This window comes from Salminus brasiliensis, chromosome 24 (genome assembly GCF_030463535.1).
Source record: "Salminus brasiliensis chromosome 24, fSalBra1.hap2, whole genome shotgun sequence".
Classification (NCBI taxonomy): Eukaryota; Metazoa; Chordata; class Actinopteri; order Characiformes; family Bryconidae; genus Salminus; species Salminus brasiliensis.
Window position 1 is genome coordinate 27,166,690 of NC_132901.1, and position 16,611 is coordinate 27,183,300.

A 16,611-nucleotide genomic window follows, 5' to 3' on the forward strand; every position below is an offset into this window, starting at 1 on the left:
ATGATTGCACCTGTTAGCACATGTGTCCGTGTTGTCTGATCTCTGTCCGAGGAGGAAGGGCAGCACACTGTCTCTAATCCTAGATCCTTCAGCAGGAAGCCATGTTCACTTGAGCCCTACCACCAGACCCGGTGCTTCCATATGTGTGTTAGAGGAGGACAGGGCTGGAGGTAGAGGAGAAAGAGGAGAGTGAATGGGAGGATTTCAGATCTTCTCAACATCGTGGGGGTCCAGCAGTGAGACCCAGCAGGAGGGTTAGTGTAAGAAGCTGAGGGTGAGGAAGCACTGATTGTCCATCACACTGGTGACACATCTGGGTCTTCAGGGGATTTCGCTGGCTGAAAGTAAGTGGATTGAGGAGCTGGAAAAATTCCTGAGCACTCGGTCGTTGGCTTGATTGTTTTTTTATGAGATTTATTGGCTGGGCAGATCTGTCTGTGGTGCCAATCAATCCAACGGCCGTAGATGTCAGTTTAGCTGCAGAACCTGATCTTCTCAATCATCACGTTGAATATTTACGTTTCCTTACAGTGGGAGTCCTCAGGCTTACAGTCTTGCCTGAGGTCTCTTGTGCTATCTAATGCCTCTTTATGTCCTCAACACCACCTCTTTCTGGACGTTGAGGGTGATCTGACCTTATCAGACTTCGTCTATATATCGTATATAAATGGTTTGGCTAGATAACAGTAGTTGGGTTATAAGACAGGATGACATTACAGCTGACATTAGATTAGTGCTGGTTTCTCAGAGCTGTTAGCCTATTGGTGGAGTGTGTGGAGAGTGTATGACCATCTACTGGAGGTATATGGCTGCTTTAGCCCCCCTTGGCTGGTGGTGGTAAACGCATGGTTTCTATTGTAGACTCAAATGGGCTTCAGATAAGAGCTGGGCAATATGACGATATTTTATCACATCGTGATAAATTTTGTTATCGTGACGTGATATACATTAAGCTTTTCTAAGCATATGGAGGAGACTGTTAGTGCTTAATAAACACTAATCAGCTGCAGGTTTCATTACAGACAGTGTGATTAGGCTTGTTTAGCAGCCGATGTTGAGTATAAATCACTGTGTTCAGTACGGGAGAAGATCTGAATAGTAGATTTTAAGAATATCGCAAATATAATATATCGCCCAGCCCTACATTTACATTTACAGCTTTATTTACTTATCCAGAGGTACTCGTAAAACAGAGTTGGGTCAGTGTAGGGTTAGGAGTCTGGCCCAAGGACTCTTAGTGGTGTAGTGGTGCAGTATAGTCACCCAGACCAGAATTTATTTGTATAGCTTTTTACAACTGTTGTCGTCACAAAGCAGCTTTACATAATTCGTACTTAATAAAGGACAGAGACAGAGAAGAAAGAAGAAATAACATGAAGGGTCAAAGACCCCCGTGAGCAAGCCAACGGCGACAGTGGCAAGGAAAAACTCCCTCAGAGTCGAACCCCAGTCTGGTGGTGTTTTCTGTTGCGCCACACCAACCATACTTTACCCTACTTTAGACATTTACATTTACATGACGCTCTTATCCAGAGCGACTTACAAAGGGTACTCATATTACAGAGGAGGGCTAGTGTAGTGTTAGGAGTCTTGCCCAAGGACTCTAGTCATCCAGACTGGGAATCAAACCTCAGTCTCCCACATGGTGTGGCAGCTCACTGGCAGGTAGTGGTATTACCTGTTGCACCACTCCAACTACGTAGATATAGTGTGCACATTGTAGTGTAGTGTGAAACGTTGATGAGGGGCGGTTTAACGCCCGCAGTTGGGTAGATGCTCTCTCTGACGTCTCCACGTGGTCCTGGGATCTTCTCAAACACAACATGTTCTGTACACTAACAACATTTCCATCCAAAGGACAACAAAACGGTTTGTTGATGGCAGAAACCTTGGAAAAACCACAAGCAAACTAAATAGTGCACCAAAATAGTGCCCTATCATCAGAGGCGCACTCATTAGTGAAGTGTAGAAGTGTGCGGTTTGGGACGCAGCAGATCTGACCCAGCCAGCACAGTGAAGAGGAGGTGGAGGGTGTTTAAAAGGAGCGCTGCCACTTTCCAGCTCCGAGACAGAGAGAGAGAGACAGAGAGAGAGAGACAGAGAGAGAGAGACAGAGAGAGAGAGACAGAGAGAGAGAGACAGAGAGAGAGACAGACAGACAGAGAGAGAGAGAGAGAGAGAGGTCCAGAAAAGACTGTAGTCGCTCTAAATCTAAATTCTTGACCAGCTCTGAGAGGCGGGATTTCTCGCCCGGTGGCTGTGATGGAGAACCATCCAATCAGATGAACAATCAGAAGGTTCTAATCACTTGATTATGGGGACGCCAGGGAAGCTCATGGTACAGAACTTACGACACACATGAGATTGGAGATGGAAACACGGCAAATACAACATCGATAAACAGAAGCTTGTGTGGCGCCGTGCTTTTACGTAAAGCGCCTTTATCTCAAAAGGTCAGTTATGACGGATTATTTCGAAATATGTGTATTATTTATTTATTTTAATGGAAACGCAGCTGTTGCTCCAGGCAGCTCACGGTTCTCCAGCATTATAGTAGGGAATTAGAGGCCGTGTTTTGTTTCTTTCTTCACTTCTCATCACTTCATATTTTTTTCTGTTATTTTTTTGGATCTGGAAGCCTGCCAGACATGTTTCTGCATCAGTGTAATGGGCAAGAAAAGGTTGCCAGAACACCCTCTTAATATATTTCCGTAATAGACATCTGCTTCTGGAATAACGTCTCACACCGGAGTGGAACTTGTGCTAACTGGCCTCGTAGATTCTGTTAACTGTACTGGGCTGTATCTCCAGGCCTGCACCATATCTCTGACTATGCTCATGGACTGAACGTGACAATTTAGACAATTTGAGCTGCCCGTAATCTGGTGTTCGGGATGAGATGGCACCACACCATTTGGGGCAATAAGCATTTATCTGAATGAAATGTGACAAATCCAGATGGGCACAGCCCTGGGCTGTGATGGGCTATTCAATTTAGCTCCTACAACTAGATGCAATAACAGTTAAGTGGCTATTTGCACAGAAATGGGCATTTTTCAGCAATTAGGAAAAGAATATTGTTGATCTTGTACTAAAACATTTCTTACAGAACCACACTTCCAGTAGCGCGGTATTAAGCACAATGAATTGAGCACTATGAATTTCTAACAGGAGAACTGGCTAACAGCTCCTTTGATGGAGCCGATTCATCATAATGACTGCATGGAAGCATTACAGTATGGCCATCCCATCTAGATGCATTTACGTCATATCATCAGTGCATTTATGTGTTGCCATTAATTGTAACAGCACTTTTATCTTTATAAAACGTATAAAATTTATCGCCTGTCGCATCAGACTTTCAGCAGAGTGCTCTTTCTTCTTAGGAGTTTTTCCTGTACATGTGGAGGTACCCTCATTGCCTCCATATGAGCTTTTCCCTTGTTACTTTGTTTCTTTTAGATGCAGGTATGTTTGCTGTTTCTTATATTTTAGTTTAAGAAAGCATCTGATTTTTACTTTCTGTTTTTTAGTCTTACATCTAAAGGTCTGGATCAAAGTCCGGATTTGGTGTTTTTGTGTTTTTATGTTACATTGTTTACATTCAATCTGGTTAGTTTTGATTTTCTGCTGCAGTTTAGAGTAACTTTGCTACGTCCAATCATCATCTACGCCCACGCTGTTGCGTAACATTAAGGGGAGTCACCCATTGTTTAATTGGTGATGCTAGCTGCTAGCTTGCCTCAACTTCCTGTAATTGGTTCAAAGGTCTGATTAGGTCCAAAAAGGTGTTTTCACACTGCAAACAAACCCAACCCTGGTTCAGTTGATCCAGACCAAGATCATTTCTTTTGGTCAGACCAAAATTTCGACTGTGGTCTAAGGCACTTTTCTGGGCTACTATATGGGTTTGGACCAAACAAGGTAGCTGTGAAAGCACCTTAGGTCATTCCTCTAAATAACTCAAATTAGCTAGCCACTATTTTGTGAAGGCAGTAACGTTAGCGCCCACTACAGGGTTCCACACATCCTGCAAAATCTGGAAAACCCGGAAATGTAGAGACCAGAAATGTACCTGTCCAGTCATAGAAAATCCTGGAAAATATGATAATTGCTGTGAAGCATGAGCTGTTGATCTGCAGAGTTTGTGCATTTTATCTGCTGCAGCTCTGTTTACTGAAGTAAGTAATGCTGCACTGTAATGTGGACAGAAACACCGCCACCATGTTTAACAGTTTGAATATTGTAGGTGGATACATAGCTTTCTACATACTCTTGATGGTACCAGTTTCACATCTGCATTTGGACTAATGGACTAGTTTGGACTAGTTTAATATATAGTATATATACACCGATCAGCCATAGCATTAACACCACCTCTTTATTTCTACACTCACTGTCCACTGATCGTACAGGAGCACTGTGTAGTTCTCTAACTCCAGACTGTCTCCATCTGTTTCTCTGCAGACTCTGTTATCAGCCTCCTCCTTTCACCCCGTTTGTTCTTCAGTGGTCAGGACACACAGGACTGTCCACCACAGAGCAGACTGTAGTATTTGGGTGGTGGGTCAGCATTCTCAGCACTGCAGTGACACTGGCTGACCTGGTGGTGGTGGAGAGTGTGTTAGTAGTGTGTGTGTGTTGTGCTGGTGGTATGAGTGGATCAGACACAGCAGTGCTGCTGGAGTGCTTAAACACTTTGTATGTTTGTCCACTCACTGTCCACTCTCTATTGGACACTCCTAGCTAGTTGGCCCACCTTGTAGATGAAGGTAAAGCCAGAGACAGAAGCTCTGTATCTGTTGCTGCACAGGTTATATTGGTAACACACTATATTGGTAACTACTAACACACTCGCCACCACCAGGTCAGTCAGTCAGTCAGTGTCACAGCAGTGCTGAGAATGCTGACCCAACACCCAAATACTACAGTCTGCTCTGTGGTGGTCAGTCCTGTGGGGTCCTGACCACTGAAGAACAAACAGGGTGAAAGGAGGCTGATTACAGAGGCTGCAGGGAAGCAGACGGATTCAGTCTGGAGTTAGAGAACTACACAGTGCTGCTGTACGATCAGTGGAGCTGATGTAATGGACAGTGAGTGTAGAAATAAGGAGGCTGATCAGTGTACAGGATAATCGAGAAACTATGACCTCTACCAACTTAAAATGACCCGTGGTGAAATTCTAGACTTTATAAGCATGAAATTCTTTGTAATGAATCACAGTCTAATAAAAATGTTTAAAAAATTACACCTCTAGTGAAGAGTGCTGGCAAAAGCAGAGGCGCAGAGATGATACAGGCTCATTTCAGAGCTCTGGCAAAGAACTTACTGTTTATCAGATCTGGACTCCTCATTCCCTCAGCAGTAGTATATCTCAGCACTGTGAGTTGGTGGTGTGAAAGTGTGGCTGTGTGGGAGAGGCCAGCGTGACTCAGAACTGCCTCTTCAGAGGCCTGGGTGCGAGCTGTGGACATGTGATGGGGTGACCTGTGTTGCTTTAAGGTAGCGTGGGTGATGGCGGATTTTAAAAAGCCCAGCCCTTTGATTTGTGCAGAAATTCAGCGCTCTAGAAATAGCTTTCCTGCAGCGCGTTTATTCCCTTCCCTTCCCCCTCTTTGTAATTCAGAGCGTGCTGTGCCAAAAGATCAAAGGACGATTACTGAAGTCATGTCTGGTGATGTTTTCTTTGAGCAAGAGTTGCCATGTTGAAGCGAAATAAAATTATTTGAGGATATCAGACCCTAGTTATGACTTATGACTATATTCTGTGGATTATTTTGTTTCTGAGACATCCCACTCTGCTCCCAACTCATTCAAGAGGGGTGGTGGACTCACCTGTGAATCCTCCCAAAAAAGAAAAAATAATAAAAATATTGGTCAGACCAAAATTTGGACTGTGGTCTAAGGCACCTTTCTCAACTGCTTTTTGGGTTTGGACCAAACTGAAAAGTCCAAAGGTCCAGACCAAACAAGCTAGCTGTGAAAGCACCTTAAGTCATTCCACTAAATAATTGAAATTAGCTAGCCACTAACATTTTGTAACGGCAGTAACAATTAGAGTAAGTATTTTAATGATGACTGCAGTCTCAGAATTACTCACCCCTTCATGATAAGCATCTTCAGTACTTAGTACAGAACCCCTTTGCTGTTATGACCTCCTGCAAGCCGGATGCAATGCCAGCGTTCCTGAAGAAGCTTAGCCCATTCCTCATGGGCAGTGGCCTCCAGTTCGCATATATTCTTAAGATTCTTCTTCAAATCCTACCAAAGATTTACTGTTAACAGCTTGTCAGCCACTCCAGAATCTTCCATGACCTCTTGCGATAACAAACCTTGGTGGACTTTGACGTATGTTGGGGATCATTGTCCTGTTGAAAGGTCCAATGACACCCACCCTGTCAGCTTCCTCACAGAAGGCATAAGGTTTCCTCCTAGGGTTTTGCCCTGACTCTACACAGTGCAGGCTTCCAGTACCAGAGGAAGCAAAGCAGCCCCAGAGCATCACCGAGCCACCACCATGCTTCATTGTAAGCAGGGTGTTCTTTTCAGTGTAAGCTTCATTCTTCCTCCTCCAGACATACTGTTGATCCATAGACCTTTGGGATTCTGTTTTGGAGAATCTGAGATTTTGTTTTGGGGCCTATGGGTTAGCGGTATGTCTAGAGGAATACACACATATACACATATACATATATATATTATTCAACAGGGACATATTTTTTTTTTATCCTGTCACAACTTTAAGCACGTCTACAGGGAGTTTGACCTTGGTAGCGTGGCAATAGCTCGGTAGAGTAGCACAGCTATCCATCTTATTTAAATAATGTTAGCTATGCTAATAAAGGAATTCCACCTGGTCAGCTCACCTCATCTTGTCTTTTGCAGTCATTTAACCACTGTGGGCAATGTAAATCTCACTGCAGTGAGAATCACTGTCGTTATTCAGATCCCTATTAGACTTAAGGTGTACTTTAGCGTGGTCTGGGATGAACTGAGGTAAACCATCTCTCTCAAAAAATGGATTTTCGGGATATTGTAGCTAGTTCGTGGGCATCAAAAAACCACTACGAATTTGCGGGAGACTCCCGGAACGTCTGGGAGAGGTGGAATATCTGCTTTCTATTTTGTGCTAGAAATGATTACCCTCATACGCAAACCAAAGGGGGAAAAATATGTCGTCTGAGCCATTTCAAAATGAATAGGGGACAAACGAGAACACTGAAGGGTATTAGATATGTACCTGTGTGGCATGAACGTGACCTTTTCTTTTTGTGCACCTCCTCGGCTGAATCCTGGCAGCTATTTCGTTCTGCTGATGTTGTTTGCATTTCGTCTCTGTGTAAAAGAGAGGGAGAGAGAGGTCAATTCCATCTCCCTCACTGAGATGAATTCATGTCATGGTGTCGCCACATATCCGGATTGAGCTCTTCAGCGAGTCAGGAAAACAAGCTGGCCTTGAAAAGGCTGGACGAATAGGGGAATTTGACTCTAACCATGCCCTGTCTCTGCAAACTTTAGCTTTCCAGCCTTCATAATTCATGCCATGACTAATATTTCATGGAAGAGACAGGAGAAAAAGCTAAAAAAAAACAGTGTAGTGAAAGCCTTGCTTCTAGCTTCAGATCTACTGGTTCCATTACGTGTAGATGACTGAAATCCATCAGCGCTGCTATTTTGGGAGAAAAGGCAAAGCCATATTTCGCTCTGTAGTGTGTGTGTGTGTGTGTGTGTGTGTGTGTGTGTGTGTATGTCTGTGTATGGTTGGTTGTACAGACTGCAGATGATGATGCAGATGACCAGTGATTGGCAGGTCACTCCGGTCAGTTGCGTGGACAGTTATGGCTCTATATATTAAAGTATTTTCTGAACGGGCCGTAGCTGCTTAAGCACATGCTCAGTGTCCGCATCCAGCCTCATCAGTCGCTGTTCCCTGTGGGCATATTTAATGGTGCGTACACACAGCAGTGCTTTGTGAAAGTGGTAATCGTAGTGGCACTCTCCCTTAAGAGCCTGCTGGGACTTGTATCTTGTAACAGTTGAGAAAATGGGTGCAGCTGAGAAGGAGAAGACACTTCAGAGAAAGGCTTAAGCATTTGTTTCATCGCTGAAATGAGAATAGAATGAATAGGTGCTGATTATTGCTGGCATGGTAATCCAATTGGTTGGCACTTCTTTTGCCTGAGTCTAATAGACTTGTAGAAGTAGGCATGGACTCTACAAGACCTCTGAAGGTGTCCTGTGGTATCTGGAACCAACATGATGTTAGTGGCAGATCCTTTAAAACCCCTGGGACCTCATTCCTCTGGGCGTGCCCTTAATATACCAATGAGCGTGTATGATTGACAGCTGGAGAGCAAAAATGAGTTTACGTTACCAGCCGCGAGACACTGCTGTTGAACTGTGGTTGTGATTTCACAGATATTTAGGGTTTACTGAGGCTCTGGTATCTGGTACAGATTTCCAGCCTTGAGCTTGAGTGCCCAGTGCGCCCCGGCTACGGTGCTGCGTTAAGACCTTCCATCCCTCCCGGCACCCAGCCGCTAAATTCCGTGGTGAAGTGGAGTGGTGACGGGTGCCAGACGTGAGCTACAATGAGGCACGTGGTGGAGCTTTCACTCATCAGGTGTAGCTTTAGCTTTAAGGCTCCAGGGTACTCATACTCAAAGAGAGGGTGGAGCAACGTTAGCCTTGCGAATGGTCAGTGGTATGTTGGTGTAAACCTGACCTACTTTAGGACTGCCCATCCCACATGAAGAGGAGAGCAGTACTGGTGAAATACAGCAGACATTTATTAGACTTGGGAGAAATCTTCATAAGACAATGGGCCCTGGGGGCCCTGAGGGGCCAGATTCACTTCATTAGAAGGAAAACTCAGGTTTGAGTTCCCAGGGGCTTGAAGTCCTTTAAGTTGTGAGGTGAGGCCTCCATCTGGTGCCCATGACTCACTGTCCTTCTACTGTTGGTAGGTACTGACCACTGTTTTGGAGCTGTTCTGAAGCAGTTGGTCAGTCGTCACAGTTCGGCCCTTGTCCATCTTTACGTATTACATCAGGAGATTCCTGCCAATGCCTTATCCTCCCTCTCAGACCGGTGACCATTTTTTATCCACAGTTAATCTAGGCTGACCCCCACCTTCCAGTGCTTCTCCACATGGAATGAAGGAACGTCCATATCTTCACCTGGTCGCCAGAGAGCGTTCATTGATAATTTAAAAGGTCTCTGAGAGACGGAAAGCTCTGTTCTACACTCTGCCAGACTGATCTCTCTGTGCTGGTTTATCTCACTTCTTAATGCCTGGATTTAAGTGACATATATCACCTACTCAAACAGACGGCAGTCTTTTTGAAGCTCTTAAGGGATTATTTGTGTGTGTGTGTGGTCGTGGTGTAGATATTTTTCCAACCTCATAAATAGAATCACGGGTTTGACATTTATTCATGCTACTGAGAGAAACCAGTTATTTTTTTGGGTTTGTTTACAAGAAAAACACGGAGATTCTCCCGAAATATACAGTGATTTGGAGAACCTCTGTCTGTTTAAGCAAAATTTAGGAAGGAAAATTATAATGCTAACTAGTTATTGAGCATGTAGTATAGATAGAAGTGTCATATCCAGGATAAATACTCTGAGTGTGGTTACAATGGACCTATGTTGGCATAGTAATGCTTCATCACTTCCTGTTAGTAGAAAACGGGTTAGCAAGTTAATATTTTGTGCGCTAACCTGCAAAACCCGCACTATTAATATAAGCATATCGCTGCTGTCCAATGAAAAACATGCATCTCAATTTTTGTCAATTTTTAATTTTGGACGAATGAATGAACCAATAGAAATGCTCTAATTTACATGTGATAAACTCTTATTTTACATTGACGTCCATTCAGAAGTCCACATGTTGTCTTCTCCTGTAAAGTCACCGTTTCGAAGAGACGTTTTTTGGACAGCGCCGATATAGTAAATATCTTGTAGTATTAATGCGTAGTACGCAATTGGGACATAGCCTTAATCTTAGAAATGCTAGAAAATGGGAGGAAGTTCCCTTTTAAGCTGGACTGCATCTGAATTATTGATGACAAAACCACTTCGCACATCACTCCCACATATTCCTGACATTATATTCAGCAATGCACTTCCTCTACGAACAGGGAGCCAGACTCAATCCAAATGAATTTACATGTCTGGCAGCTCTTTAGATCCTCCAAGTCATTCACTGACTGATCTCAACCTTGTGTGTAAGTACAGATTCGTCCAAACGTAACTGTAATGAGATTTGAGGATCAATACGAATTCCACTAAATGTTAAAAAAGTTTGTGGACACCCCTTCTAATGAATGCATTCAGCTGCATTGCTGAGACAGATGTAAATATGCGAACACACATTTTGTCTAGTCCCTGCCAATAGAATAGGACTCTCTCTGGAGCAGATAAACATGATGAACCTGTATTGGCACCATGCTGCCTAATGCCAGTCGTGGGCTAGTAGATGGGGGGTAAAGCCCCCCAGCATTGAGCTGTGGAGCGGTGGAAGTGCTTTGTTGTCTGGAATGGTGCATGGTGGTGGAGCTCCATCCAGTACTTTAGTTTGGGATGAGATTATCATCATCATCATTATCATCATCCAACATTCTGACCTCACTAACACTGGTCTTGTCACTGAATGCAATCAACTCCTCACAGCAATGCTCTGCTCCAGAATCTAGTATAAAGCCGCCTTCTTCCTTGGACAGTCGAGACCGTTAGTTACTCCAACGGAGGCAGCATCAACTCTTTTTAATACCCTTGATTTCAGAAGAAACAATGAACGAGCAGGTGTCCCAATACTTTTGTTCATTCGAACAAGGTAAAGACAGTGTGACACTGCTGTTTGCTCATTAGGCTATTTTCAGAAAAAAATGTAGCATATGGTTATTAAGCAATGCGGGCTCCTCATATCACTGTTTATGACAGCTCTGGCAAACAAATGATGAGCGCTGGCAGACGATTACTCATTAGCACAGTCGGTTTTCATTAGTGAGACAGGATTTTCTGCGATTGGTTGGAGATTCAAAACTGGTAGGCCTAAATCACCAAAGAACATAAAGCGATGGGCTCAGATTTGTCCCTGAATGTTGGAAAGAAAGCTACCTGTGATCTTGGGTGATTTAACATAACGGCAGATTAATACTAAGGTGTCTGAAATGAGTGGGTTGTCTGAGGTCCTGAATTTGTAGACCATCCTAAGCTTGTTTCCATGCTTGGTTGAAATAGACTAAGACAGTTCTAGGCTCTGTGGTTAAATCCGGTTCCTTATTCCCTGTTAAATAGCGTAGGAAATGGACCAGAGGGCTGCAAGCCTGCAGTTTCTGAGGCACCTGTCTATTAAGCAGTGCTGCACCCTTAATGCTGAGTGGCTCCCCAGGGCATGCAGGTAAATGAGAACAGAATGTCTAGATAACCGAGCAAAGGATTGTAGATTGGCTTCATTCTCTGGGCCGTGGATGGAGTCGCTCTATTACAGCAGCAAATGGCAGTGATCTTTGAGGGTTGCTACCACCTCAGGCCCAGTGCTGAGCCGTATAGACGAATAAGCACCTCTTCAGCCTCTTCGGTCTGCTCAAAAGCCTGGAAACGTGCACTGATCAGCCATAACATTATCACCACCTGCCTAATACTGAGTAGGCCGCCCTTGTGGATGGACTTCACAACACCACTGACCGTGTCCTGTGATATCTGGTACCAAGAGTTTAGCAGCAGATCATTTGAATAGTCCTGTAAGCTGTGAGGTGGGACCCATGACCCTGTCGCCGGTTCACCGGTTGTTTCTTTCTTGGAGCACTTTTGGTAGGTACTGACCACTGCATACCGGGAGGAACACCCCATAAGACCTGCTTGCTGATGCTTTGAAGATGCTCTGAGCCAGTCATTGTCTAGAACCTTTTAAAAGGTTCTTCACACTCCCACAACTCTTGGACCCTTATATCCAATGTAAACATAAGCAATCAGCCATGACATTAATACCACCTGCCCAATGTTGTATAGGTGCCCCTGTACCGCCACAACAGATCTGACCACTCGAGGTATGGACTGCACAAGATCTCTGAAGGTGTCCTGCTGTGATATCTGGTACCAAGACTAACCTTAATAGCAAGTACTGTAAGTTGGAAGGTGGGTTGGGCCTCCATGAGCTTAAGCGAGCATTTGGTCAGCGGTCACCGGCCCCTCAAAATCCACGGAAGACGAGCGTCCAGGCTTTTTTCTGTCCTGCACCGAAGTGATGGAACGAACTTCCCCTGGGAGTCCGAACAGCCAGTCCAACGCTCGCTGTCTTTAAACCCAGACTGAAGACCCTCCTCTTCTGAGAGGACTTGGGTGAAGAGTAGAGTATTATGGGCTCCATATTGACTTGTGTTTAGTAGAGTAGAGTCTAAACTTGGAGGTATTTCTGAATACCTGGAGAAGAGTGTAAATGTAAATGGCTCACTGGTTGTTCCCTGAACCACTTTTGGTAGATACTGACCACAGCATACTGGGAACACCCCATAAGACCTGCTTACTGATGCTTTGGAGATGTTCTGACCCAGTCATGGTCTGGAAGTGTCTCAGGTTCCTACCCTTCAACAACTTTATCCTCTTCAAGAACGGACTGTTCACTTAAAGCTGCCTCAAGTGCCCACCTTATTTTGCCACGCCCACTTTCAGGAGTTCCACTTTCATGTGTAGAATTTCTGGTCGTTTCCTATTAAACGGTCTACGGTCGTATCGTATTGGAGGTAAATGCAGTCTGAAGTAGGCTACTGCTGTGGACACGTATCATAAAGTAGCTCGCTGTGCTAACCCAGCAGGCTATTTAGCGCTATTTTAAGCGAAGCTAGACTAAGCTTTCCAACACAGTAAAGAGAGCAGAGACTGTTAAGCAGTATCAAAGTGTTGAGAGTGTGTCTGACGACTCCAAAGCCAACCCAAAGACGCATCACCGACCAGCTCACCTGATTCACCATCATTAAGCCCTGCTTTACCACCAAACCAGGTGTTGATCTGAGGAGAACTCTGAATAATACTAGACTCCATTAGGAGAACTTGATGTTCTCCTAATGATGAACACAGTGATGGAGGAGAACCTCCACCACTTTCTGTAGGAGTATTATTATTAGTGTTTATTCTAATATCAGTGATTTACTGAGCTAATAAACACTTACTGTCCAGATATACTGAGAAAGTCATCAGCCCAGGCCTAATCCCGTTCTCTCCTCTACTCCCATAGAAGAGTGAGTCATCTTTAGCTGTGCTTGAACAGGGGGTCACTTTGAATCATGTCCCGTCTCATCAGGCTAAGCACTTTTACAGGGCAGCTTTTAAAGGCAGACGATTGAGAAGCTAGCCTGTGGGATCAGTGTTTCCTCACCGCAACCTGAGTGGGGTCTTGAGCAGGTCCGGCTGAGCATTATGCTCGAACCTTCAATGAAATGCCTTAAAGCGAAGAGTGTTGCAAAGCGTTTACACCATTTGCTGCTTTCTCTCACTTTAGTGGGTAGGGGAGGGCCAGACGGAGCTAATGAGTCCCAGGGGTATTGTGTTAATTCAGACTGTGGCGTGTGGACTTTACCCCAAGCAGCAGAACCCGATCAATACTCTAACTCTCTGCCTTTGACAGAGCTCTATCTGCCTGCTTCGTTCATACCCAGTGACGGTCAGCTTTGAGGGGAAGGTGTCTGGACAGCTTCTGGCACTGGCAGAGTTAAGCCACGAGTGTTGAGGCTTGATGGGAACAAGGACAAGGGCTGACGGCTCTTTCTTGGGATCTAACTTACTTTAGAGTATCTTGGGCAGTTTAATGAATGGCAGAGTCGGGTGGCACTGGATGCCAACAGAAGTAGGAGGATGGCTTTGATGCTGTGCGGGCCTGGCAGCAGGCAGATGGTGAAGCTAATGGGGTTAGCGTGGCACCACATGGCTGGAACCTCCATTGCTCTGAATCATCGATGAAGTTGTCCAAGTGTGAATAAAATCACTAAACACCTTTAATACACCTTTAACATCTTTAAAACTGTAGTTTGTGATTTCCAGAATTCACTAAGGTGTTGTTTAAGAAGTCCTTGCTTAAATAGAAATAGCTTTCTCTTTTTTTTAATTGAGACTTTTCTAAATAAAGAATATTTTTTACTTTATGACGACCTCACACTTGTTTCAGACTGGGTTAATTGCTAGAATTAGTGTCTAATTTTTTTCAGGAATAAAAATGGAAATTGTTCCTAAATTACGGTTACGGCTTTCCAACATCACACCACGGTTCCCATATTTTCCTAGGAATATTCAATTTTTTCTGTTTCCAGTTTTTTTTTGGAGAATTGCATCCTCAGGAGATATCCATATTTCTTAGAAAAGCTTTTGGGAATCCCTGGAGGGTCCCTGGTTCTGATTTATTCCTAGAAACACATGATTAGGCATGTGTTTCTAGGAATGAATATAGAAGAAAGCCGTAGGTACGTTATTATATGTCAAGGTTGTTCGGAAAGGTCCTTCACACCGGAACATCTAATTTCCAAAGATCTAAAGATCCATAAAAACAGTTCTTTACGTCAGGTATCTCTTTTAGAATCATGTATTTTATTTGTGCAGTGTAGAAGAATGTACTATTTATAAAAGTTTACCAAATAGAAATCAACTAAATCTGTTTTCTCTCTGGACTCGGAGAACCTCCCCTCATTACTCTGTCCACCTGCACCTCACCTCTCTCCTGCCTCAAGTCCTCCTTAATGTCAATAGGGGCCTTTAGTTGCTCCGAGGGCCCTTAAAGCAAGTGAAGACTATTGGACTGGCGTGAAGCATGGGGAGAGGCAGTCATGCCTTGTCAATCCCGGATCAACAGGCTCTCTAGCTGTCATTCGGAAAAGGCAGGAAGGCAAGGATCACGGAGGGTGGGGGAAAGCCACCAGCATGAGCTATGGGGAGAACAACTCGACTGTCTTGACACTCAATCACTCAAGACAGAGAGAGAGAGAGAGAGAGGAACAGCAAGAAGGTTACATCAATCGTCAGCTCCACCGTCAGCCCTGAATTCCCATACCAATTATCCCGGCAACAAGTAAAGTGAGAAATGACTCCAATTGCTCCTCCGGTTGGGTTGGTGTTCTGATGGGCCCTGTGTTGTGCTATGGGTAGATGGTCTTGCACAGGTCTGATGTCAGGTTTCGTAAAGGCGTTTTGCTTCCAAATGTGGTGTTTTTCTATTGATTTTCTATTATATTTTTTCTGTTTTTATTGAGAGATACTTTTCAGTGTCCTTACTTCCAGTTTTCCTCTAATTATCCACCAAAAACTAGAAGCAGCGTTTTGTTCTTCATTTCATTGCGCTCAGATCTCAGGCTGTCAGTATAAGGATCGTGTATCTCCACTGATGCTTGTGTTCATCGTGATTCAGTCACTTCAGTGACAGGTCTTTGAAGCTATTTAAATGAGCGATGCAGCAACACAAGGTACATGGAACCTACCAAGGAGAACCAGTCCAGTCCAAGAAGAACCATCTGTTGACTGCAGGGATCCGTTTTACATGAGAATGTTCTGAACAATCTCAGCTCTTTCTTTTTAATGAAGTCAGATGTTGGAAATCTTTCACATTTCAGAATCACTTAATACAGTCATGGCAGTGATGCTCAGAGTAATGATGGGTAATAGTGGTGATATTAATAGTGGCAGATAGTCCAGTGGCAGGTAGTTTTTAATATGGTCATTAGGCAGGTAGCAGTGGTAGGAGGGTGTGCAGCTGGTCTGGCACGGCTGGTGGGGGAGCTTGGTGGTCGGACTGGTAGGTGGCAGCTGGTCTGACACTGGTAGAGGGGACCCCCAGTGGTCAGTCTTCCAGCAGGCCGGGCTGGATGAGTGGGTGACCATTTACTGGGAGAAGGTAAAGCGACAGAGTTAGTTGTGAATGGATTTATAGAGAGCAGTCATGGCATTAATACAGTCATGGCAGTGATGGTCAGAGTAATGATGGTGATAATCGTGGTAATATTAATAGTGGCAGATTAAGTACAGGCCACTGTTCAAAAGAAACCACAGAGCAGATATTTTCTTGTCCCCGGTTCCTTTCGCAGAGTAACTCCATTTGTCAATAAATCACAGCAGTCCCCGGAGTTCCATCTCATCTCGATCTCTCCAACCGACTTGTGTGCCCAATCAGAGAGCCTAAGGATCAATTATAAAGAGATGTGAAGGCTTGTGAAGCGATTGAGAGAAGGTACTCCAAAAACCAATTAAGCTCACTTTCAGAATGAGTGCTCAGGCCTCCTGAACACTGCAGGCCCTTTTTACAATGCAGAAAGGACCTCTCCCACACAATAGCGCTGCTGGTCACATCGATCTTTTCCTCCTTTGCTTATCTTTGGTCTTGTCAAGAGCTGGAAACGGCTCCAGTACTGATCCTGAAAGTCACGTCCAGCTTGTTGGCCCCTGGTTGACGTGTACGTGGTATTGTAGTCAGTGTAGGCAGGGGATAAAAATGTCATCCATGTCCATACAGAGATGATATATGGTCATATATGCACATTTATTATTAAGGATTGGGATATATTTCGAAATATATGTGCACATGTGCACCGATCAGCCATAACACTAGCACCACTGACAGGTGAAGTG

The 16,611-nt window shown here is 44.3% G+C and overlaps 1 protein-coding gene across 1 annotated transcript in view; it reads left to right on the top strand.

Moving 5' to 3' along the window:
- LOC140546710 (A-type potassium channel modulatory protein KCNIP2-like) overlaps positions 1-16,611 on the top strand; it is a 180,166-nt gene that overhangs the window by 476 nt on the left and 163,079 nt on the right. The gene's annotated exons all lie outside the window — the stretch shown is intronic.